The following is a 27,752-nucleotide window of genomic DNA, read 5'->3' on the forward strand; positions in this document are numbered from 1 at the left end:
ATGTCCACGTTAACGTCGTCACTGTTACTCCCACTACGAGTCTCTCGAGTTAGCAAATGTACCTCGCCGGATGACGAGGCATTTGGCTACCTTAAGAGAGTCATAGTTACTGCAGCCAGCTGCTCCCCCTTCTTTGAATCTTTCCTCTCTTTAATTCGTACCTTGGTGTCCTGCAGAAGCGATACGCCACCACCTGTCCATGTTACCGTTGTCTGAGTTACTTCAACGACGATTTCCTCGAGTTTTCAAATAAATTTCGCCGAGTGACGAGGCATTTGGCACCCTTAAGAGAGTCATAGTTACTGCTGCCAGCTGCTCGACCTACTTTCTTTCTTTCCACTCATTAATTATTACTGTGGTCAGTCCTGCAGGGGCAATATGCCACTACATGTATACCTTAACGTTGTCTGAGCTACCTTAGCGAAGATATTCTCGAGTTTTCAAAAAAAATTTAACATGGTGACGAGGCATTTGGCTACCTTAAGAGAGTCATAGTACCCCTGCCTGCTGCTCCCACTTTTCTAAGCCCTTTCTCTCTATCATTCTTGCTATGGCTGTCCTACAGAACCGATGTGCCACTATATGTCCACGTCAACGTCGTCTCTGTTACTCCCACTACGTGTCTCTCGAGTTAGCAAATGTACCTCGCCGGATGACGAGGCATTTGGCTACCTTATAAGCGTCATAGTTACTGCCGCCGGCTGCTCCCCCTTCTTTGAATCTTTCCTCCCTTTAAATCGTACTGTGGTCAGTCCTGCAGAAGCGATACGCCACCACCTGTCCATGTTACCGTTTTCTGAGTTACCTCAACAACGATTTCCTCGAGTTTTCAAATAAATTTCGCCGAGTGACGAGGCATTTGGCTACCTTAAGAGAGTCATAGTTACTGTTGCCAGCTGCTCGACCTACCTTCTTTCTTTCCACTCTTTAATTATTACTGTGGTCAGTCCTGCAGGAACAATATGCCACTACATGTAAACCTTAACGTTGTCTGAGCTACCTTATCGAAGATATCCTCGAGTTTTCAACAAAAAATTTCACATGGTGACGATTCATTTGGCTACTTTAAGAGAGTCATAGTACTCCTGCCTGCTGCTCCCACTTTTCTAAGCCCATTCTCTCTATCATTCTTGCTATGGCCTGTCCTACGGAACCGATGTGCCACTATATGTCCACGTTAACGTCGTCACTGTTACTCCCACTACGAGTCTCTCGAGTTAGCAAATGTACCTCGCCGGATGACGAGGCATTTGGCTACCTTATAAGCGTCATAGTTACTGCAGCCAGCTGCTCCCCCTTCTTTGAATCTATGTTCCATTTAAATCGTACTGTGGTCAGTCCTGCAGAAGCGATACGCCACCACCTGTCCATGTTACCGTTGTCTGAGTTACCTCAACAACGATTTCCTCGAGTTTTCAAATAAATTTCGCCGAGTGACGAGGCATTTGGCTACCTTAAGAGAGTCATAGATAGTGTTGCCAGCTGCTCGACCTACCTTCTTTCTTTCCACTCTTTAATTATTACTGTGGTCAGTCCTGCAGGAGCAATATGCCACTACATTTATACCTTAACGTTGTCTGAGCTACCTTAACGAAGATATTCTCGAGTTTTCAAAAACAATTTCACATGGTGACGAGGCATTTGACTACCTTAAGAGAGTCATAGTACCCCTGCCTGCTGCTCCCACTTTTCTAAGCCCTTTCTCTCTATCATTCTTGCTATGGCTGTCCTACAGAACCGATGTGCCACTATATGTCAACGTCAACGTCGTCTCTGTTACTCCCACTACGAGTCTCTCGAGTTAGCAAATGTACCTCGCCGGATGACGAGGCATTTGACTACCTTATAAGCGTCATGGTTACTGCAGCCAGCTGCTCCCCCTTCTTTGAATCTTTCCTCTCTTTAATTCGTACCTTGGTGTCCTGCAGAAGCGATACGCCACCACCTGTCCATGTTACCGTTGTCTGAATTACTTCAACGACGATTTCCTCGAGTTTTCAAATAAATTTCGCCGAGTGACGAGGCATTTGGCACCCTTAAGAGAGTCATAGTTACTGCTGCCAGCTGCTCGACCTACTTTCTGTCTTTCCACTCATTAATTATTACTGTGGTCAGTCCTGCAGGGGCAATATGCCACTACATGTATACCTTAACGTTGTCTGAGCTACCTTAACAAAGATATTCTCGAGTTTTCAAAAAAAATTTAACATGGTGACGAGGCATTTGGCTACCTTAAGAGAGTCATAGTACCCCTGCCTGCTGCTCCCACTTTTCTAAGCCCTTTCTCTCTATCATTCTTGCTATGGCCTGTCCTACAGAACCGATGTGCCACTATATGTCCACGTTAACGTCGTCACTGTTACTCCCACTACGAGTCTCTCGAGTTAGCAAATGTACCTCGCCGGATGACGAGGCATTTGGCTACCTTAAGAGAGTCATAGTTACTGCAGCCAGCTGCTCCCCCTTCTTTGAATCTTTCCTCTCTTTAATTCGTACCTTGGTGTCCTGCAGAAGCGATACGCCACCACCTGTCCATGTTACCGTTGTCTGAGTTACTTCAACGACGATTTCCTCGAGTTTTCAAATAAATTTCGCCGAGTGACGAGGCATTTGGCACCCTTAAGAGAGTCATAGTTACTGCTGCCAGCTGCTCGACCTACTTTCTTTCTTTCCACTCATTAATTATTACTGTGGCCAGTCCTGCAGGGGCAATATGCCACTACATGTATACCTTAACGTTGTCTGAGCTACCTTAGCGAAGATATTCTCGAGTTTTCAAAAAAAAAATTAACATGGTGACGAGGCATTTGGCTACCTTAAGAGAGTCATAGTACCCCTGCCTGCTGCTCCCACTTTTCTAAGCCCTTTCTCTCTATCATTCTTGCTATGGCTGTCCTACAGAACCGATGTGCCACTATATGTCCACGTCAACGTCGTCTCTGTTACTCCCACTACGAGTCTCTCGAGTTAGCAAATGTACCTCGCCGGATGACGAGGCATTTGGCTACCTTATAAGCGTCATAGTTACTGCCGCCAGCTGCTCCCCCTTCTTTGAATCTTTCCTCCCTTTAAATCGTACTGTGGTCAGTCCTGCAGAAGCGATACGCCACCACCTGTCCATGTTACCGTTGTCTGAGTTACCTCAACAACGATTTCCTCGAGTTTTCAAATAAATTTCGCCGAGTGACGAGGCATTTGGCTACCTTAAGAGAGTCATAGATAGTGTTGCCAGCTGCTCGACCTACCTTCTTTCTTTCCACTCTTTAATTATTACTGTGGTCAGTCCTGCAGGAGCAACATGCCACTACATTTATACCTTAACGTTGTCTGAGCTACCTTAACGAAGATATTCTCGAGTTTTCAAAAACAATTTCACATGGTGACGAGGCATTTGACTACCTTAAGAGAGTCATAGTACCCCTGCTTGCTGCTCCCACTTTTCTAAGCCCTTTCTCTCTATCATTCTTGCTATGGCTGTCCTACAGAACCGATGTGCCACTATATGTCAACGTCAACGTCGTCTCTGTTACTCCCACTACGAGTCTCTCGAGTTAGCAAATGTACCTCGCCGGATGACGAGGCATTTGACTACCTTATAAGCGTCATGGTTACTGCAGCCAGCTGCTCCCCCTTCTTTGAATCTTTCCTCTCTTTAATTCGTACCTTGGTGTCCTGCAGAAGCGATACGCCACCTCCTGTCCATGTTACCGTTGTCTGAATTACTTCAACGACGATTTCCTCGAGTTTTCAAATAAATTTCGCCGAGTGACGAGGCATTTGGCACCCTTAAGAGAGTCATAGTTACTGCTGCCAGCTGCTCGACCTACTTTCTTTCTTTCCACTCATTAATTATTACTGTGGTCAGTCCTGCAGGGGCAATATGCCACTACATGTATACCTTAACGTTGTCTGAGCTACCTTAACGAAGATATTCTCGAGTTTTCAAAAAAAATTTAACATGGTGACGAGGCATTTGGCTACCTTAAGAGAGTCATAGTACCCCTGCCTGCTGCTCCCACTTTTCTAAGCCCTTTCTCTCTATCATTCTTGCTATGGCCTGTCCTACAGAACCGATGTGCCACTATATGTCCACGTTAACGTCGTCACTGTTACTCCCACTATGAGTCTCTCGAGTTAGCAAATGTACCTCGCCGGATTACGAGGCATTTGGCTACCTTAAGAGAGTCATAGTTACTGCAGCCAGCTGCTCCCCCTTCTTTGAATCTTTCCTCTCTTTAATTCGTACCTTGGTGTCCTGCAGAAGCGATACGCCACCACCTGTCCATGTTACCGTTGTCTGAGTTACTTCAACGACGATTTCCTCGAGTTTTCAAATAAATTTCGCCGAGTGACGAGGCATTTGGCACCCTTAAGAGAGTCATAGTTACTGCTGCCAGCTGCTCGACCTACTTTCTTTCTTTCCACTCATTAATTATTACTGTGGTCAGTCCTGCAGGGGCAATATGCCACTACATGTATACCTTAACGTTGTCTGAGCTACCTTAGCGAAGATATTCTCGAGTTTTCAAAAAAAATTAACATGGTGACGAGGCATTTGGCTACCTTAAGAGAGTCATAGTACCCCTGCCTGCTGCTCCCACTTTTCTAAGCCCTTTCTCTCTATCATTCTTGCTATGGCTGTCCTACAGAACCGATGTGCCACTATATGTCCACGTCAACGTCGTCTCTGTTACTCCCACTACGAGTCTCTCGAGTTAGCAAATGTACCTCGCCGGATGACGAGGCATTTGGCTACCTTATAAGCGTCATAGTTACTGCCGCCAGCTGCTCCCCCTTCTTTGAATCTTTCCTTCCTTTAAATCGTACTGTGGTCAGTCCTGCAGAAGCGATACGCCACCACCTGTCCATGTTACCGTTTTCTGATTTACCTCAACAACGATTTCCTCGAGTTTTCAAATAAATTTCGCCGAGTGACGAGGCTTTTGGTGACCTTAAGAGAGTCATAGTTACTGTTGCCAGCTGCTCGACCTACCTTCTTTCTTTCCACTCTTTAATTATTACTGTGGTCAGTCCTGCAGGAGCAATATGCCACTACATGTAAACCTTAACGTTGTCTGAGCTACCTTATCGAAGATATCCTCGAGTTTTCAACAAAAAATTTCACATGGTGACGATTCATTTGGCTACCTTAAGAGAGTCATAGTACTCCTGCCTGCTGCTCCCACTTTTCTAAGCCCATTCTCTCTATCATTCTTGCTATGGCCTGTCCTACGGAACCGATGTGCCACTATATGTCCACGTTAACGTCGTCACTGTTACTCCCACTACGAGTCTCTCGAGTTAGCAAATGTACCTCGCCGGATGACGAGGCATTTGGCTACCTTAAGAGAGTCATAGTTACTGCAGCCAGCTGCTCCCCCTTCTTTGAATCTTTCCTCTCTTTAATTCGTACCTTGGTGTCCTGCAGAAGCGATACACCACCACCTGTCCATGTTACCGTTGTCTGAGTTACTTCAACGACGATTTCCTCGAGTTTTCAAATAAATTTCGCCGAGTGACGAGGCATTTGGCACCCTTAAGAGAGTCATAGTTACTGCTGCCAGCTGCTCGACCTACTTTCTTTCTTTCCACTCATTAATTATTACTGTGGTCAGTCCTGCAGGGGCAATATGCCACTACATGTATACCTTAACGTTGTCTGAGCTACCTTAGCGAAGATATTCTCGAGTTTTCAAAAAAAATTTAACATGGTGACGAGGCATTTGGCTACCTTAAGAGAGTCATAGTACCCCTGCCTGCTGCTCCCACTTTTCTAAGCCCTTTCTCTCTATCATTCTTGCTATGGCTGTCCTACAGAACCGATGTGCCACTATATGTCCACGTCAACGTCGTCTCTGTTACTCCCACTACGAGTCTCTCGAGTTAGCAAATGTACCTCGCCGGATGACGAGGCATTTGGCTACCTTATAAGCGTCATAGTTACTGCCGCCAGCTGCTCCCCCTTCTTTGAATCTTTCCTCCCTTTAAATCGTACTGTGGTCAGTCCTGCAGAAGCGATACGCCACCACCTGTCCATGTTACCGTTTTCTGAGTTACCTCAACAACGATTTCCTCGAGTTTTCAAATAAATTTCGCCGAGTGACGAGGCATTTGGCTACCTTAAGAGAGTCATAGTTACTGTTGCCAGCTGCTCGACCTACCTTCTTTCTTTCCACTCTTTAATTATTACTGTGGTCAGTCCTGCAGGAGCAATATGCCACTACATGTAAACCTTAACGTTGTCTGAGCTACCTTATCGAAGATATCCTCGAGTTTTCAACAAAAAATTTCACATGGTGACGATTCATTTGGCTACCTTAAGAGAGTCATAGTACTCCTGCCTGCTGCTCCCACTTTTCTAAGCCCATTCTCTCTATCATTCTTGCTATGGCCTGTCCTACGGAACCGATGTGCCACTATATGTCCACGTTAACGTCGTCACTGTTACTCCCACTACGAGTCTCTCGAGTTAGCAAATGTACCTCGCCGGATGACGAGGCATTTGGCTACCTTAAGAGAGTCATAGTTACTGCAGCCAGCTGCTCCCCCTTCTTTGAATCTTTCCTCTCTTTAATTCGTACCTTGGTGTCCTGCAGAAGCGATACACCACCACCTGTCCATGTTACCGTTGTCTGAGTTACTTCAACGACGATTTCCTCGAGTTTTCAAATAAATTTCGCCGAGTGACGAGGCATTTGGCACCCTTAAGAGAGTCATAGTTACTGCTGCCAGCTGCTCGACCTACTTTCTTTCTTTCCACTCATTAATTATTACTGTGGTCAGTCCTGCAGGGGCAATATGCCACTACATGTATACCTTAACGTTGTCTGAGCTACCTTAGCGAAGATATTCTCGAGTTTTCAAAAAAAATTTAACATGGTGACGAGGCATTTGGCTACCTTAAGAGAGTCATAGTACCCCTGCCTGCTGCTCCCACTTTTCTAAGCCCTTTCTCTCTATCATTCTTGCTATGGCTGTCCTACAGAACCGATGTGCCACTATATGTCCACGTCAACGTCGTCTCTGTTACTCCCACTACGAGTCTCTCGAGTTAGCAAATGTACCTCGCCGGATGACGAGGCATTTGGCTACCTTATAAGCGTCATAGTTACTGCCGCCAGCTGCTCCCCCTTCTTTGAATCTTTCCTCCCTTTAAATCGTACTGTGGTCAGTCCTGCAGAAGCGATACGCCACCACCTGTCCATGTTACCGTTGTCTGAGTTACCTCAACAACGATTTCCTCGAGTTTTCAAATAAATTTCGCCGTGTGACGAGGCATTTGGCTACCTTAAGAGAGTCATAGTTACTGTTGCCAGCTGCTCGACCTACCTTCTTTCTTTCCACTCTTTAATTATTACTGTGGTCAGTCCTGCAGGAGCAATATGCCACTACATGTATACCTTAACGTTGTCTGAGCTACCTTATCGAAGATATCCTCGAGTTTTCAACAAAAAATTTCACATGGTGACGATTCATTTGGCTACCTTAAGAGAGTCATAGTACTCCTGCCTGCTGCTCCCACGTTTCCTTATCCCATTCTCTCTATCATTCTTGCTATGGCCTGTCCTACGGAACCGATGTGCCACTATATGTCCACGTTAACGTCGTCACTGTTACTCCCACTACGAGTCTCTCGAGTTAGCAAATGTACCTCGCCGGATGACGAGGCATTTGGCTACCTTAAGAGAGTCATAGTTACTGCAGCCAGCTGCTCCCCCTTCTTTGAATCTTTCCTCTCTTTAATTCGTACCTTGGTGTCCTGCAGAAGCGATACGCCACCACCTGTCCATGTTACCGTTGTCTGAGTTACTTCAACGACGATTTCCTCGAGTTTTCAAATAAATTTCGCCGAGTGACGAGGCATTTGGCACCCTTAAGAGAGTCATAGTTACTGCTGCCAGCTGCTCGACCTACTTTCTTTCTTTCCACTCATTAATTATTACTGTGGTCAGTCCTGCAGGGGCAATATGCCACTACATGTATACCTTAACGTTGTCTGAGCTACCTTAGCGAAGATATTCTCGAGTTTTCAAAAAAAATTTAACATGGTGACGAGGCATTTGGCTACCTTAAGAGAGTCATAGTACCCCTGCCTGCTGCTCCCACTTTTCTAAGCCCTTTCTCTCTATCATTCTTGCTATGGCTGTCCTACAGAACCGATGTGCCACTATATGTCCACGTCAACGTCGTCTCTGTTACTCCCACTACGAGTCTCTCGAGTTAGCAAATGTACCTCGCCGGATGACGAGGCATTTGGCTACCTTATAAGCGTCATAGTTACTGCCGCCAGCTGCTCCCCCTTCTTTGAATCTTTCCTCCCTTTAAATCGTACTGTGGTCAGTCCTGCAGAAGCGATACGCCACCACCTGTCCATGTTACCGTTTTCTGATTTACCTCAACAACGATTTCCTCGAGTTTTCAAATAAATTTCGCCGAGTGACGAGGCATTTGGTGACCTTAAGAGAGTCATAGTTACTGTTGCCAGCTGCTCGACCTACCTTCTTTCTTTCCACTCTTTAATTATTACTGTGGTCAGTCCTGCAGGAGCAATATGCCACTACATGTAAACCTTAACGTTGTCTGAGCTACCTTATCGAAGATATCCTCGAGTTTTCAACAAAAAATTTCACATGGTGACGATTCATTTGGCTACCTTAAGAGAGTCATAGTACTCCTGCCTGCTGCTCCCACTTTTCTAAGCCCATTCTCTCTATCATTCTTGCTATGGCCTGTCCTACGGAACCGATGTGCCACTATATGTCCACGTTAACGTCGTCACTGTTACTCCCACTACGAGTCTCTCGAGTTAGCAAATGTACCTCGCCGGATGACGAGGCATTTGGCTACCTTAAGAGAGTCATAGTTACTGCAGCCAGCTGCTCCCCCTTCTTTGAATCTTTCCTCTCTTTAATTCGTACCTTGGTGTCCTGCAGAAGCGATACACCACCACCTGTCCATGTTACCGTTGTCTGAGTTACTTCAACGACGATTTCCTCGAGTTTTCAAATAAATTTCGCCGAGTGACGAGGCATTTGGCACCCTTAAGAGAGTCATAGTTACTGCTGCCAGCTGCTCGACCTACTTTCTTTCTTTCCACTCATTAATTATTACTGTGGTCAGTCCTGCAGGGGCAATATGCCACTACATGTATACCTTAACGTTGTCTGAGCTACCTTAACGAAGATATTCTCGAGTTTTCAAAAAAAATTTAACATGGTGAAGAGGCATTTGGCTACCTTAAGAGAGTCATAGTACCCCTGCCTGCTGCTCCCACTTTTCTAAGCCCTTTCTCTCTATCATTCTTGCTATGGCTGTCCTACAGAACCGATGTGCCACTATATGTCCACGTCAACGTCGTCTCTGTTACTCCCACTACGAGTCTCTCGAGTTAGCAAATGTACCTCGCCGGATGACGAGGCATTTGGCTACCTTATAAGCGTCATAGTTACTGCAGACAGCTGCTCCCCCTTCTTTGAATCTTTCCTCCCTTTAAATCGTACTGTGGTCAGTCCTGCAGAAGCGATACGCCACCACCTGTCCATGTTACCGTTGTCTGAGTTACCTCAACAACGATTTCCTCGAGTTTTCAAATAAATTTCGCCGAGTGACGAGGCATTTGGCTACCTTAAGAGAGTCATAGTTACTGTTGCCAGCTGCTCGACCTACCTTCTTTCTTTCCACTCTTTAATTATTACTGTGGTCAGTCCTGCAGGAGCAATATGCCACTACATGTAAACCTTAACGTTGTCTGAGCTACCTTATCGAAGATATCCTCGAGTTTTCAACAAAAAATTTCACATGGTGACGATTCATTTGGCTACCTTAAGAGAGTCATAGTACTCCTGCCTGCTGCTCCCACTTTTCTAAGCCCATTCTCTCTATCATTCTTGCTATGGCCTGTCCTACGGATTCGATGTGCCACTATATGTCCACGTTAACGTCGTCACTGTTACTCCCACTACGAGTCTCTCGAGTTAGCAAATGTACCTCGCCGGATGACGAGGCATTTGGCTACCTTATAAGCGTCATAGTTACTGCAGCCAGCTGCTCCCCCTTCTTTGAATCTTTGCTCCCTTTAAATCGTACTGTGGTCAGTCCTGCAGAAGCGATACGCCACCACCTGTCCATGTTACCGTTGTCTGAGTTACCTCAACAACGATTTCCTCGAGTTTTCAAATAAATTTCGCCGTGTGACGAGGCATTTGGCTACCTTAAGAGAGTCATAGTTACTGTTGCCAGCTGCTCGACCTACCTTCTTTCTTTCCACTCTTTAATTATTACTGTGGTCAGTCCTGCAGGAGCAATATGCCACTACATGTATACCTTAACGTTGTCTGAGCTACCTTATCGAAGATATCCTCGAGTTTTCAACAAAAAATTTCACATGGTGACGATTCATTTGGCTACCTTAAGAGAGTCATAGTACTCCTGCCTGCTGCTCCCACTTTTCTAAGCCCATTCTCTCTATCATTCTTGCTATGGCCTGTCCTACGGAACCGATGTGCCACTATATGTCCACGTTAACGTCGTCACTGTTACTCCCACTACGAGTCTCTCGAGTTAGCAAATGTACCTCGCCGGATGACGAGGCATTTGGCTACCTTATAAGCGTCATAGTTACTGCAGCCAGCTGCTCCCCCTTCTTTGAATCTTTGCTCCCTTTAAATCGTACTGTGGTCAGTCCTGCAGAAGCGATACGCCACCACCTGTCCATGTTACCGTTGTCTGAGTTACCTCAACAACGATTTCCTCGAGTTTTCAAATAAATTTCGCCGTGTGACGAGGCATTTGGCTACCTTAAGAGAGTCATAGTTACTGTTGCCAGCTGCTCGACCTACCTTCTTTCTTTCCACTCTTTAATTATTACTGTGGTCAGTCCTGCAGGAGCAATATGCCACTACATGTATACCTTAACGTTGTCTGAGCTACCTTATCGAAGATATCCTCGAGTTTTCAACAAAAAATTTCACATGGTGACGATTCATTTGGCTACCTTAAGAGAGTCATAGTACTCCTGCCTGCTGCTCCCACTTTTCCTTATCCCATTCTCTCTATCATTCTTGCTATGGCCTGTCCTACGGAACCGATGTGCCACTATATGTCCACGTTAACGTCGTCACTGTTACTCCCACTACGAGTCTCTCGAGTTAGCAAATGTACCTCGCCGGATGACGAGGCATTTGGCTACCTTAAGAGAGTCATAGTTACTGCAGCCAGCTGCTCCCCCTTCTTTGAATCTTTCCTCTCTTTAATTCGTACCTTGGTGTCCTGCAGAAGCGATACGCCACCACCTGTCCATGTTACCGTTGTCTGAGTTACCTCAACAACGATTTCCTCGAGTTTTCAAATAAATTTCGCTGAGTGACGAGGCATTTGGCTACCTTAAGAGAGTCATAGTTAGTGTTGCCAGCTGCTCGACCTACCTTCTTTCTTTCCACTCTTTAATTATTACTGTGGTCAGTCCTGCAGGAGCAATATGCCACTACATTTATACCTTAACGTTGTCTGAGCTACCTTAACGAAGATATTCTCGAATTTTCAAAAAAAATTTCACATGGTGACGAGGCATTTGACTACCTTAAGAGAGTCATAGTACCCCTGCCTGCTGCTCCCACTTTTCTAAGCCCTTTCTCTCTATCATTCTTGCTATGGCTGTCCTACAGAACCGATGTGCCACTATATGTCAACGTCAACGTCGTCTCTGTTACTCCCACTACGAGTCTCTCGAGTTAGCAAATGTACCTCGCCGGATGACGAGGCATTTGGCTACCTTATAAGCGTCATAGTTACTGCAGCCAGCTGCTCCCCCTTCTTTGAATCTTTCCTCCCTTTAAATCGTACTGTGGTCAGTCCTGCAGAAGCGATACGCCACCACCTGTCCATGTTACCGTTGTCTGAGTTACCTCAACAACGATTTCCTCGAGTTTTCAAATAAATTTCGCCGAGTGACGAGGCATTTGGCTACCTTAAGAGAGTCATAGTTACTGTTGCCAGCTGCTCGACCTACCTTCTTTCTTTCCACTCTTTAATTATTACTGTGGTCAGTCCTGCAGGAGCAATATGCCACTACATGTAAACCTTAACGTTGTCTGAGCTACCTTATCGAAGATATCCTCGAGTTTTCAACAAAAAATTTCACATGGTGACGATTCATTTGGCTACCTTAAGAGAGTCATAGTACTCCTGCCTGCTGCTCCCACTTTTCTAAGCCCATTCTCTCTATCATTCTTGCTATGGCCTGTCCTACGGATTCGATGTGCCACTATATGTCCACGTTAACGTCGTCACTGTTACTCCCACTACGAGTCTCTCGAGTTAGCAAATGTACCTCGCCGGATGACGAGGCATTTGGCTACCTTATAAGCGTCATAGTTACTGCAGCCAGCTGCTCCCCCTTCTTTGAATCTTTGCTCCCTTTAAATCGTACTGTGGTCAGTCCTGCAGAAGCGATACGCCACCACCTGTCCATGTTACCGTTGTCTGAGTTACCTCAACAACGATTTCCTCGAGTTTTCAAATAAATTTCGCCGTGTGACGAGGCATTTGGCTACCTTAAGAGAGTCATAGTTACTGTTGCCAGCTGCTCGACCTACCTTCTTTCTTTCCACTCTTTAATTATTACTGTGGTCAGTCCTGCAGGAGCAATATGCCACTACATGTATACCTTAACGTTGTCTGAGCTACCTTATCGAAGATATCCTCGAGTTTTCAACAAAAAATTTCACATGGTGACGATTCATTTGGCTACCTTAAGAGAGTCATAGTACTCCTGCCTGCTGCTCCCACTTTTCTAAGCCCATTCTCTCTATCATTCTTGCTATGGCCTGTCCTACGGAACCGATGTGCCACTATATGTCCACGTTAACGTCGTCACTGTTACTCCCACTACGAGTCTCTCGAGTTAGCAAATGTACCTCGCCGGATGACGAGGCATTTGGCTACCTTATAAGCGTCATAGTTACTGCAGCCAGCTGCTCCCCCTTCTTTGAATCTTTGCTCCCTTTAAATCGTACTGTGGTCAGTCCTGCAGAAGCGATACGCCACCACCTGTCCATGTTACCGTTGTCTGAGTTACCTCAACAACGATTTCCTCGAGTTTTCAAATAAATTTCGCCGTGTGACGAGGCATTTGGCTACCTTAAGAGAGTCATAGTTACTGTTGCCAGCTGCTCGACCTACCTTCTTTCTTTCCACTCTTTAATTATTACTGTGGTCAGTCCTGCAGGAGCAATATGCCACTACATGTATACCTTAACGTTGTCTGAGCTACCTTATCGAAGATATCCTCGAGTTTTCAACAAAAAATTTCACATGGTGACGATTCATTTGGCTACCTTAAGAGAGTCATAGTACTCCTGCCTGCCGCTCCCACTTTTCCTTATCCCATTCTCTCTATCATTCTTGCTATGGCCTGTCCTACGGAACCGATGTGCCACTATATGTCCACGTTAACGTCGTCACTGTTACTCCCACTACGAGTCTCTCGAGTTAGCAAATGTACCTCGCCGGATGACGAGGCATTTGGCTACCTTAAGAGAGTCATAGTTACTGCAGCCAGCTGCTCCCCCTTCTTTGAATCTTTCCTCTCTTTAATTCGTACCTTGGTGTCCTGCAGAAGCGATACGCCACCACCTGTCCATGTTACCGTTGTCTGAGTTACCTCAACAACGATTTCCTCGAGTTTTCAAATAAATTTCGCTGAGTGACGAGGCATTTGGCTACCTTAAGAGAGTCATAGTTAGTGTTGCCAGCTGCTCGACCTACCTTCTTTCTTTCCACTCTTTAATTATTACTGTGGTCAGTCCTGCAGGAGCAATATGCCACTACATTTATACCTTAACGTTGTCTGAGCTACCTTAACGAAGATATTCTCGAATTTTCAAAAAAAATTTCACATGGTGACGAGGCATTTGACTACCTTAAGAGAGTCATAGTACCCCTGCCTGCTGCTCCCACTTTTCTAAGCCCTTTCTCTCTATCATTCTTGCTATGGCTGTCCTACAGAACCGATGTGCCACTATATGTCCACGTCAACGTCGTCTCTGTTACTCCCACTACGAGTCTCTCGAGTTAGCAAATGTACCTCGCCGGATGACGAGGCATTTGGCTACCTTATAAGCGTCATAGTTACTGCAGCCAGCTGCTCCCCCTTCTTTGAATCTTTCCTCCCTTTAAATCGTACTGTGGTCAGTCCTGCAGAAGCGATACGCCACCACCTGTCCATGTTACCGTTGTCTGAGTTACCTCAACAACGATTTCCTCGAGTTTTCAAATAAATTTCGCCGAGTGACGAGGCATTTGGCTACCTTAAGAGAGTCATAGTTACTGTTGCCAGCTGCTCGACCTACCTTCTTTCTTTCCACTCTTTAATTATTACTGTGGTCAGTCCTGCAGGAGCAATATGCCACTACATGTAAACCTTAACGTTGTCTGAGCTACCTTATCGAAGATATCCTCGAGTTTTCAACAAAAAATTTCACATGGTGACGATTCATTTGGCTACCTTAAGAGAGTCATAGTACTCCTGCCTGCTGCTCCCACTTTTCTGAGCCCATTCTCTCTATCATTCTTGCTATGGCCTGTCCTACGGATTCGATGTGCCACTATATGTCCACGTTAACGTCGTCACTGTTACTCCCACTACGAGTCTCTCGAGTTAGCAAATGTACCTCGCCGGATGACGAGGCATTTGGCTACCTTATAAGCGTCATAGTTACTGCAGCCAGCTGCTCCCCCTTCTTTGAATCTTTGCTCCCTTTAAATCGTACTGTGGTCAGTCCTGCAGAAGCGATACGCCACCACCTGTCCATGTTACCGTTGTCTGAGTTACCTCAACAACGATTTCCTCGAGTTTTCAAATAAATTTCGCCGTGTGACGAGGCATTTGGCTACCTTAAGAGAGTCATAGTTACTGTTGCCAGCTGCTCGACCTATCTTCTTTCTTTCCACTCTTTAATTATTACTGTGGTCAGTCCTGCAGGAGCAATATGCCACTACATGTATACCTTAACGTTGTCTGAGCTACCTTATCGAAGATATCCTCGAGTTTTCAACAAAAAATTTCACATGGTGACGATTCATTTGGCTACCTTAAGAGAGTCATAGTACTCCTGCCTGCTGCTCCCACTTTTCTAAGCCCATTCTCTCTATCATTCTTGCTATGGCCTGTCCTACGGAACCGATGTGCCACTATATGTCCACGTTAACGTCGTCACTGTTACTCCCACTACGAGTCTCTCGAGTTAGCAAATGTACCTCGCCGGATGACGAGGCATTTGGCTACCTTATAAGCGTCATAGTTACTGCAGCCAGCTGCTCCCCCTTCTTTGAATCTTTGCTCCCTTTAAATCGTACTGTGGTCAGTCCTGCAGAAGCGATACGCCACCACCTGTCCATGTTACCGTTGTCTGAGTTACCTCAACAACGATTTCCTCGAGTTTTCAAATAAATTTCGCCGTGTGACGAGGCATTTGGCTACCTTAAGAGAGTCATAGTTACTGTTGCCAGCTGCTCGACCTACCTTCTTTCTTTCCACTCTTTAATTATTACTGTGGTCAGTCCTGCAGGAGCAATATGCCACTACATGTATACCTTAACGTTGTCTGAGCTACCTTATCGAAGATATCCTCGAGTTTTCAACAAAAAATTTCACATGGTGACGATTCATTTGGCTACCTTAAGAGAGTCATAGTACTCCTGCCTGCTGCTCCCACTTTTCCTTATCCCATTCTCTCTATCATTCTTGCTATGGCCTGTCCTACGGAACCGATGTGCCACTATATGTCCACGTTAACGTCGTCACTGTTACTCCCACTACGAGTCTCTCGAGTTAGCAAATGTACCTCGCCGGATGACGAGGCATTTGGCTACCTTAAGAGAGTCATAGTTACTGCAGCCAGCTGCTCCCCCTTCTTTGAATCTTTCCTCTCTTTAATTCGTACCTTGGTGTCCTGCAGAAGCGATACGCCACCACCTGTCCATGTTACCGTTGTCTGAGTTACCTCAACAACGATTTCCTCGAGTTTTCAAATAAATTTCGCTGAGTGACGAGGCATTTGGCTACCTTAAGAGAGTCATAGTTAGTGTTGCCAGCTGCTCGACCTACCTTCTTTCTTTCCACTCTTTAATTATTACTGTGGTCAGTCCTGCAGGAGCAATATGCCACTACATTTATACCTTAACGTTGTCTGAGCTACCTTAACGAAGATATTCTCGAATTTTCAAAAAAAATTTCACATGGTGACGAGGCATTTGACTACCTTAAGAGAGTCATAGTACCCCTGCCTGCTGCTCCCACTTTTCTAAGCCCTTTCTCTCTATCATTCTTGCTATGGCTGTCCTACAGAACCGATGTGCCACTATATGTCAACGTCAACGTCGTCTCTGTTACTCCCACTACGAGTCTCTCGAGTTAGCAAATGTACCTCGCCGGATGACGAGGCATTTGGCTACCTTATAAGCGTCATAGTTACTGCAGCCAGCTGCTCCCCCTTCTTTGAATCTTTGCTCCCTTTAAATCGTACTGTGGTCAGTCCTGCAGAAGCGATACGCCACCACCTGTCCATGTTACCGTTGTCTGAGTTACCTCAACAACGATTTCCTCGAGTTTTCAAATAAATTTCGCCGAGTGACGAGGCATTTGGCTACCTTAAGAGAGTCATAGTTAGAGTTGCCAGCTGCTCGACCTACCTTCTTTCTTTCCACTCTTTAATTATTACTGTGGTCAGTCCTGCAGGAGCAATATGCCACTACATTTATACCTTAACGTTGTCTGAGCTACCTTAACGAAGATATTCTCGAGTTTTCAAAAAAAATTTCACATGGTGACGAGGCATTTGACTACCTTAAGAGAGTCATAGTACCCCTGCCTGCTGCTCCCACTTTTCTAAGCCCTTTCTCTCTATCATTCTTGCTATGGCTGTCCTACAGAACCGATGTGCCACTATATGTCAACGTCAACGTCGTCTCTGTTACTCCCACTACGAGTCTCTCGAGTTAGCAAATGTACCTCGCCGGATGACGAGGCATTTGGCTACCTTATAAGCGTCATGGTTACTGCAGCCAGCTGCTCCCCCTTCTTTGAATCTTTCCTCTCTTTAATTCGTACCTTGGTGTCCTGCAGAAGCGATACGCCACCACCTGTCCATGTTACCGTTGTCTGAGTTACTTCAACGACGATTTCCTCGAGTTTTCAAATAAATTTCGCCGAGTGACGAGGCATTTGGCACCCTTAAGAGAGTCATAGTTACTGCTGCCAGCTGCTCGACCTACTTTCTTTCTTTCCACTCATTACTTATTACTGTGGTCAGTCCTGCAGGGGCAATATGCCACTACATGTATACCTTAACGTTGTCTGAGCTACCTTAACGAAGATATTCTCGAGTTTTCAAAAAAAATTTAACATGGTGACGAGGCATTTGGCTACCTTAAGAGAGTCATAGTACCCCTGCCTGCTGCTCCCACTTTTCTAAGCCCTTTCTCTCTATCATTCTTGCTATGGCCTGTCCTACAGAACCGATGTGCCACTATATGTCCACGTTAACGTCGTCACTGTTACTCCCACTACGAGTCTCTCGAGTTAGCAAATGTACCTCGCCGGATGACGAGGCATTTGGCTACCTTATAAGCGTCATAGTTACTGCAGCCAGCTGCTCCCCCTTCTTTGAATCTTTGCTCCCTTTAAATCGTACTGTGGTCAGTCCTGCAGAAGCGATACGCCACCACCTGTCCATGTTACCGTTGTCTGAGTTACCTCAACAACGTTTTCCGCGAGTTTTCAAATAAATTTCGCCGAGTGACGAGGCATTTGGCTACCTTAAGAGAGTCATAGTTAGTGTTGCCAGCTGCTCGACCTACCTTCTTTCTTTCCACTCTTTAATTATTACTGTGGTCAGTCCTGCAGGAGCAATATGCCACTACATTTATACCTTAACGTTGTCTGAGCTACCTTAACGAAGATATTCTCGAGTTTTCAAAAAAAATTTCACATGGTGACGAGGCATTTGACTACCTTAAGAGAGTCATAGTACCCCTGCCTGCTGCTCCCACTTTTCTAAGCCCTTTCTCTCTATCATTCTTGCTATGGCTGTCCTACAGAACCGATGTGCCACTATATGTCAACGTCAACGTCGTCTCTGTTACTCCCACTACGAGTCTCTCGAGTTAGCAAATGTACCTCGCCGGATGACGAGGCATTTGGCTACCTTATAAGCGTCATAGTTACTGCAGCCAGCCGCTCCCCCTTCTTTGAATCTTTGCTCCCTTTAAATCGTACTGTGGTCAGTCCTGCAGAAGCGATACGCCACCACCTGTCCATGTTACCGTTGTCTGAGTTACCTCAACAACGATTTCCTCGAGTTTTCAAATAAATTTCGCCGAGTGACGAGGCATTTGGCTACCTTAAGAGAGTCATAGTTAGTGTTGCCAGCTGCTCGACCTACCTTCTTTCTTTCCAGTCTTTAATTATTACTGTGGTCAGTCCTGCAGGAGCAATATGCCACTACATTTATACCTTAACGTTGTCTGAGCTACCTTAACGAAGATATTCTCGAGTTTTCAAAAAAAATTTCACATGGTGACGAGGCATTTGACTACCTTAAGAGAGTCATAGTACCCCTGCCTGCTGCTCCCACTTTTCTAAGCCCTTTCTCTCTATCATTCTTGCTATGGCTGTCCTACTGAACCGATGTGCCACTATATGTCAACGTCAACGTCGTCTCTGTTACTCCCACTACGAGTCTCTCGAGTTAGCAAATGTACCTCGCCGGATGACGAGGCATTTGGCTACCTTAAGAGAGTCATAGTTACTGCAGCCAGCTGCTCCCCCTTCTTTGAATCTTTCCTCTCTTTAATTCGTACCTTGGTGTCCTGCAGAAGCGATACGCCACCACCTGTCCATGTTACCGTTGTCTGAGTTACTTCAACGACGATTTCCTCGAGTTTTCAAATAAATTTCGCCGAGTGACGAGGCATTTGGCTACCTTAAGAGAGTCGTAGTTACTGTTGCCAGCTGCTCGACCTACCTTCTTTCTTTCCACTCTTTAATTATTACTGTGGTCAGTCCTGCAGGAGCAATATGCCACTACATGTAAACCTTAACGTTGTCTGAGCTACCTTATCGAAGATATCCTCGAGTTTTCAACAAAAAATTTCACATGGTGACGATTCATTTGGCTACCTTAAGAGAGTCATAGTACTCCTGCCTGCTGCTCCCACTTTTCTAAGCCCATTCTCTCTATCATTCTTGCTATGGCCTGTCCTACGGAACCGATGTGCCACTATATGTCCACGTTAACGTCGTCACTGTTACTCCCACTACGAGTCTCTCGAGTTAGCAAATGTACCTCGCCGGATGACGAGGCATTTGGCTACCTTAAGAGAGTCATAGTTACTGCAGCCAGCTGCTCCCCCTTCTTTGAATCTTTCCTCTCTTTAATTCGTACCTTGGTGTCCTGCAGAAGCGATACACCACCACCTGTCCATGTTACCGTTGTCTGAGTTACTTCAACGACGATTTCCTCGAGTTTTCAAATAAATTTCGCCGAGTGACGAGGCATTTGGCACCCTTAAGAGAGTCATAGTTACTGCTGCCAGCTGCTCGACCTACTTTCTTTCTTTCCAGTCATTAATTATTACTGTGGTCAGTCCTGCAGGGGCAATATGCCACTACATGTATACCTTAACGTTGTCTGAGCTACCTTAACGAAGATATTCTCGAGTTTTCAAAAAAAATTTAACATGGTGAAGAGGCATTTGGCTACCTTAAGAGAGTCATAGTACCCCTGCCTGCTGCTCCCACTTTTCTAAGCCCTTTCTCTCTATCATTCTTGCTATGGCTGTCCTACAGAACCGATGTGCCACTATATGTCCACGTCAACGTCGTCTCTGTTACTCCCACTACGAGTCTCTCGAGTTAGCAAATGTACCTCGCCGGATGACGAGGCATTTGGCTACCTTATAAGCGTCATAGTTACTGCAGCCAGCTGCTCCCCCTTCTTTGAATCTTTCCTCCCTTTAAATCGTACTGTGGTCAGTCCTGCAGAAGCGATACGCCACCACCTGTCCATGTTACCGTTGTCTGAGTTACCTCAACAACGATTTCCTCGAGTTTTCAAATAAATTTCGCCGAGTGACGAGGCATTTGGCTACCTTAAGAGAGTCATAGTTACTGTTGCCAGCTGCTCGACCTACCTTCTTTCTTTCCACTCTTTAATTATTACTGTGGTCAGTCCTGCAGGAGCAATATGCCACTACATGTAAACCTTAACGTTGTCTGAGCTACCTTATCGAAGATATCCTCGAGTTTTCAACAAAAAATTTCACATGGTGACGATTCATTTGGCTACCTTATGAGAGTCATAGTACTCCTGCCTGCTGCTCCCACTTTTCTAAGCCCGTTCTCTCTATCATTCTTGCTATGGCCTGTCCTACGGATTCGATGTGCCACTATATGTCCACGTTAACGTCGTCACTGTTACTCCCACTACGAGTCTCTCGAGTTAGCAAATGTACCTCGCCGGATGACGAGGCATTTGGCTACCTTATAAGCGTCATAGTTACTGCAGCCAGCTGCTCCCCCTTCTTTGAATCTTTGCTCCCTTTAAATCGTACTGTGGTCAGTCCTGCAGAAGCGATACGCCACCACCTGTCCATGTTACCGTTGTCTGAGTTACCTCAACAACGATTTCCTCGAGTTTCCAAATAAATTTCGCCGTGTGACGAGGCATTTGGCTACCTTAAGAGAGTCATAGTTACTGTTGCCAGCTGCTCGACCTACCTTCTTTCTTTCCACTCTTTAATTATTACTGTGGTCAGTCCTGCAGGAGCAATATGCCACTACATGTATACCTTAACGTTGTCTGAGCTACCTTATCGAAGATATCCTCGAGTTTTCAACAAAAAATTTCACATGGTGACGATTCATTTGGCTACCTTAAGAGAGTCATAGTACTCCTGCCTGCTGCTCCCACTTTTCCTTATCCCATTCTCTCTATCATTCTTGCTATGGCCTGTCCTACGGAACCGATGTGCCACTATATGTCCACGTTAACGTCGTCACTGTTACTCCCACTACGAGTCTCTCGAGTTAGCAAATGTACCTCGCCGGATGACGCGGCATTTGGCTACCTTAAGAGAGTCATAGTTACTGCAGCCAGCTGCTCCCCCTTCTTTGAATCTTTCCTCTCTTTAATTCGTACCTTGGTGTCCTGCAGAAGCGATACGCCACCACCTGTCCATGTTACCGTTGTCTGAGTTACCTCAACAACGATTTCCTCGAGTTTTCAAATAAATTTCGCTGAGTGACGAGGCATTTGGCTACCTTAAGAGAGTCATAGTTAGTGTTGCCAGCTGCTCGACCTACCTTCTTTCTTTCCACTCTTTAATTATTACTGTGGTCAGTCCTGCAGGAGCAATATGCCACTACATTTATACCTTAACGTTGTCTGAGCTACCTTAACGAAGATATTCTCGAATTTTCAAAAAAAATTTCACATGGTGACGAGGCATTTGACTACCTTAAGAGAGTCATAGTACCCCTGCCTGCTGCTCCCACTTTTCTAAGCCCTTTCTCTCTATCATTCTTGCTATGGCTGTCCTACAGAACCGATGTGCCACTATATGTCAACGTCAACGTCGTCTCTGTTACTCCCACTACGAGTCTCTCGAGTTAGCAAATGTACCTCGCCGGATGACGAGGCATTTGGCTACCTTATAAGCGTCATGGTTACTGCAGCCAGCTGCTCCCCCTTCTTTGAATCTTTCCTCTCTTTAATTCGTACCTTGGTGTCCTGCAGAAGCGATACGCCACCACCTGTCCATGTTACCGTTGTCTGAGTTACTTCAACGACGATTTCCTCGAGTTTTCAAATAAATTTCGCCGAGTGACGAGGCATTTGGCACCCTTAAGAGAGTCATAGTTACTGCTGCCAGCTGCTCGACCTACTTTCTTTCTTTCCACTCATTACTTATTACTGTGGTCAGTCCTGCAGGGGCAATATGCCACTACATGTATACCTTAACGTTGTCTGAGCTACCTTAACGAAGATATTCTCGAGTTTTCAAAAAAAATTTAACATGGTGACGAGGCATTTGGCTACCTTAAGAGAGTCATAGTACCCCTGCCTGCTGCTCCCACTTTTCTAAGCCCTTTCTCTCTATCATTCTTGCTATGGCCTGTCCTACAGAACCGATGTGCCACTATATGTCCACGTTAACGTCGTCACTGTTACTCCCACTACGAGTCTCTCGAGTTAGCAAATGTACCTCGCCGGATGACGAGGCATTTGGCTACCTTATAAGCGTCATAGTTACTGCAGCCAGCTGCTCCCCCTTCTTTGAATCTTTGCTCCCTTTAAATCGTACTGTGGTCAGTCCTGCAGAAGCGATACGCCACCACCTGTCCATGTTACCGTTGTCTGAGTTACCTCAACAACGATTTCCGCGAGTTTTCAAATAAATTTCGCCGAGTGACGAGGCATTTGGCTACCTTAAGAGAGTCATAGTTAGTGTTGCCAGCTGCTCGACCTACCTTCTTTCTTTCCACTCTTTAATTATTACTGTGGTCAGTCCTGCAGGAGCAATATGCCACTACATTTATACCTTAACGTTGTCTGAGCTACCTTAACGAAGATATTCTCGAGTTTTCAAAAAAAATTTCACATGGTGACGAGGCATTTGACTACCTTAAGAGAGTCATAGTACCCCTGCCTGCTGCTCCCACTTTTCTAAGCCCTTTCTCTCTATCATTCTTGCTATGGCTGTCCTACAGAACCGATGTGCCACTATATGTCAACGTCAACGTCGTCTCTGTTACTCCCACTACGAGTCTCTCGAGTTAGCAAATGTACCTCGCCGGATGACGAGGCATTTGGCTACCTTATAAGCGTCATAGTTACTGCAGCCAGCTGCTCCCCCTTCTTTGAATCTTTGCTCCCTTTAAATCGTACTGTGGTCAGTCCTGCAGAAGCGATACGCCACCACCTGTCCATATTACCGTTGTCTGAGTTACCTCAACAACGATTTCCTCGAGTTTTCAAATAAATTTCGCCGAGTGACGAGGCATTTGGCTACCTTAAGAGAGTCATAGTTAGTGTTGCCAGCTGCTCGACCTACCTTCTTTCTTTCCACTCTTTAATTATTACTGTGGTCAGTCCTGCAGGAGCAATATGCCACTACATTTATACCTTAACGTTGTCTGAGCTACCTTAACGAAGATATTCTCGAGTTTTCAAAAAAAATTTCACATGGTGACGAGGCATTTGACTACCTTAAGAGAGTCATAGTACCCCTGCCTGCTGCTCCCACTTTTCTAAGCCCTTTCTCTCTATCATTCTTGCTATGGCTGTCCTACAGAACCGATGTGCCACTATATGTCAACGTCAACGTCGTCTCTGTTACTCCCACTACGAGTCTCTCGAGTTAGCAAATGTACCTCGCCGGATGACGAGGCATTTGGCTACCTTATAAGCGTCATGGTTACTGCAGCCAGCTGCTCCCCCTTCTTTGAATCTTTCCTCTCTTTAATTCGTACCTTGGTGTCCTGCAGAAGCGATACGCCACCACCTGTCCATGTTACCGTTGTCTGAGTTACTTCAACGACGATTTCCTCGAGTTTTCAAATAAATTTCGCCGAGTGACGAGGCATTTGGCACCCTTAAGAGAGTCATAGTTACTGCTGCCAGCTGCTCGACCTACTTTCTTTCTTTCCACTCATTACTTATTACTGTGGTCAGTCCTGCAGGGGCAATATGCCACTACATGTATACCTTAACGTTGTCTGAGCTACCTTAACGAAGATATTCTCGAGTTTTCAAAAAAAATTTAACATGGTGACGAGGCATTTGGCTACCTTAAGAGAGTCATAGTACCCCTGCCTGCTGCTCCCACTTTTCTAAGCCCTTTCTCTCTATCATTCTTGCTATGGCCTGTCCTACAGAACCGATGTGCCACTATACGTCCACGTTAACGTCGTCACTGTTACTCCCACTACGAGTCTCTCGAGTTAGCAAATGTACCTCGCCGGATGACGAGGCATTTGGCTACCTTAAGAGAGTCATAGTTACTGCAGCCAGCTGCTCCCCCTTCTTTGAATCTTTCCTCTCTTTAATTCGTACCTTGGTGTCCTGCAGAAGCGATACGCCACCACCTGTCCATGTTACCGTTGTCTGAGTTACTTCAACGACGATTTCCTCGAGTTTTCAAATAAATTTCGCCGAGTGACGAGGCATTTGGCTACCTTAAGAGAGTCATAGTTACTGTTGCCAGCTGCTCGACCTACCTTCTTTCTTTCCACTCTTTAATTATTACTGTGGTCAGTCCTGCAGGAGCAATATGCCACTACATGTAAACCTTAACGTTGTCTGAGCTACCTTATCGAAGATATCCTCGAGTTTTCAACAAAAAATTTCACATGGTGACGATTCATTTGGCTACCTTAAGAGAGTCATAGTACTCCTGCCTGCTGCTCCCACTTTTCTAAGCCCATTCTCTCTATCATTCTTGCTATGGCCTGTCCTACGGAACCGATGTGCCACTATATGTCCACGTTAACGTCGTCACTGTTACTCCCACTACGAGTCTCTCGAGTTAGCAAATGTACCTCGCCGGATGACGAGGCATTTGGCTACCTTATAAGCGTCATAGTTACTGCAGCCAGCTGCTCCCCCTTCTTTGAATCTTTGTTCCCTTTAAATCGTACTGTGGTCAGTCCTGCAGAAGCGATACGCCACCACCTGTCCATGTTACCGTTGTCTGAGTTACCTCAACAACGATTTCCTCGAGTTTTCAAATAAATTTCGCCGAGTGACGAGGCATTTGGCTACCTTAAGAGAGTCATAGTTAGTGTTGCCAGCTGCTCGACCTACCTTCTTTCTTTCCACTCTTTAATTATTACTGTGTTCAGTCCTGCAGGAGCAATATGCCACTACATTTATACCTTAACGTTGTCTGAGCTACCTTAACGAAGATATTCTCGAGTTTTCAAAAAAAATTTCACATGGTGACGAGGCATTTGACTACCTTAAGAGAGTCATAGTACCCCTGCCTGCTGCTCCCACTTTTCTAAGCCCTTTCTCTCTATCATTCTTGCTATGGCTGTCCTACAGAACCGATGTGCCACTATATGTCAACGTCAACGTCGTCTCTGTTACTCCCACTACGAGTCTCTCGAGTTAGCAAATGTACCTCGCCGGATGACGAGGCATTTGGCTACCTTATAAGCGTCATGGTTACTGCAGCCAGCTGCTCCCCCTTCTTTGAATCTTTCCTCTCTTTAATTCGTACCTTGGTGTCCTGCAGAAGCGATACGCCACCACCTGTCCATGTTACCGTTGTCTGAGTTACTTCAACGACGATTTCCTCGAGTTTTCAAATAAATTTCGCCGAGTGACGAGGCATTTGGCACCCTTAAGAGAGTCATAGTTACTGCTGCCAGCTGCTCGACCTACTTTCTTTCTTTCCACTCATTAATTATTACTGTGGTCAGTCCTGCAGGGGCAATATGCCACTACATGTATACCTTAACGTTGTCTGAGCTACCTTAACGAAGATATTCTCGAGTTTTCAAAAAAAATTTAACATGGTGACGAGGCATTTGGCTACCTTAAGAGAGTCATAGTACCCCTGCCTGCTGCTCCCACTTTTCTAAGCCCTTTCTCTCTATCATTCTTGCTATGGCTGTCCTACAGAACCGATGTGCCACTATATGTCCACGTCAACGTCGTCTCTGTTACTCCCACTACGAGTCTCTCGAGTTAGCAAATGTACCTCGCCGGATGACGAGGCATTTGGCTACCTTATAAGCGTCATAGTTACTGCAGCCAGCTGCTCCCCCTTCTTTGAATCTTTCCTCCCTTTAAATCGTACTGTGGTCAGTCCTGCAGAAGCGATACGCCACCACCTGTCCATGTTACCGTTGTCTGAGTTACTTCAACGACGATTTCCTCGAGTTTTCAAATAAATTTCGCCGAGTGACGAGGCATTTGGCTACCTTAAGAGAGTCATAGTTACTGTTGCCAGCTGCTCGACCTACCTTCTTTCTTTCCACTCTTTAATTATTACTGTGGTCAGTCCTGCAGGAGCAATATGCCACTACATGTAAACCTTAACGTTGTCTGAGCTACCTTATCGAAGATATCCTCGAGTTTTCAACAAAAAATTTCACATGGTGACGATTCATTTGGCTACCTTAAGAGAGTCATAGTACTCCTGCCTGCTGCTCCCACTTTTCTAAGCCCATTCTCTCTATCATTCTTGCTATGGCCTGTCCTACGGATTCGATGTGCCACTATATGTGCACGTTAACGTCGTCACTGTTACTCCCACTACGAGTCTCTCGAGTTAGCAAATGTACCTCGCCGGATGACGAGGCATTTGGCTACCTTAAGAGAGTCATAGTTACTGCAGCCAGCTGCTCCCCCTTCTTTGAATCTTTCCTCTCTTTAATTCGTACCTTGGTGTCCTGCAGAAGCGATACGCCACCACCTGTCCATGTTACCGTTGTCTGAGTTACTTCAACGACGATTTCCTCGAGTTTTCAAATAAATTTCGCCGAGTGACGAGGCATTTGGCACCCTTAAGAGAGTCATAGTTACTGCTGCCAGCTGCTCGATTTACTTTCTTTCTTTCCACTCATTAATTATTACTGTGGTCAGTCCTGCAGGGGCAATATGCCACTACATGTATACCTTAACGTTGTCTGAGCTACCTTAACGAAGATATTCTCGAGTTTTAAAAAAAAATTTAACATGGTGACGAGGCATTTGACTACCTTAAGAGAGTCATAGTACCCCTGCCTGATGCTCCCACTTTTCTAAGCCCTTTCTCTCTATCATTCTTGCTATGGCTGTCCTACAGAACCGATGTGCCACTATATGTCCACGTCAACGTCGTCTCTGTTACTCCCACTACGAGTCTCTCGAGTTAGCAAATGTACCTCGCCGGATGACGAGGCATTTGGCTACCTTATAAGCGTCATAGTTACTGCAGCCAGCTGCTCCCCCTTCTTTGAATCTTTCCTCCCTTTAAATCGTACTGTGGTCAGTCCTGCAGAAGCGATACGCCACCACCTGTCCATGTTACCGTTGTCTGAGTTACCTCAACAACGATTTCCGCGAGTTTTCAAATAAATTTCGCCGAGTGACGAGGCATTTGGCTACCTTAAGAGAGTCATAGTTACTGTTGCCAGCTGCTCGACCTACCTTCTTTCTTTCCACTCTTTAATTATTACTGTGGTCAGTCCTGCAGGAGCAATATGCCACTACATTTATACCTTAACGTTGTCTGAGCTACCTTAACGAAGATATTCTCGAGTTTTCAAAAAAAATTTCACATGGTGACGAGGCATTTGACTACCTTAAGAGAGTCATAGTACCCCTGCCTGCTGCTCCCACTTTTCTAAGCCCTTTCTCTCTATCATTCTTGCTATGGCTGTCCTACAGAACCGATGTGCCACTATATGTCAACGTCAACGTCGTCTCTGTTACTCCCACTACGAGTCTCTCGAGTTAGCAAATGTACCTCGCCGGATGACGAGGCATTTGGCTACCTTATAAGCGTCATAGTTACTGCAGCCAGCTGCTCCCCCTTCTTTGAATCTTTGCTCCCTTTAAATCGTACTGTGGTCAGTCCTGCAGAAGCGATACGCCACCACCTGTCCATATTACCGTTGTCTGAGTTACCTCAACAACGATTTCCTCGAGTTTTCAAATAAATTTCGCCGAGTGACGAGGCATTTGGCTACCTTAAGAGAGTCA

The sequence above is a fragment of the Schistocerca americana genome, chromosome 4 (genome assembly GCF_021461395.2).
Source record: "Schistocerca americana isolate TAMUIC-IGC-003095 chromosome 4, iqSchAmer2.1, whole genome shotgun sequence".
NCBI lineage: Eukaryota > Metazoa > Arthropoda > Insecta > Orthoptera > Acrididae > Schistocerca > Schistocerca americana.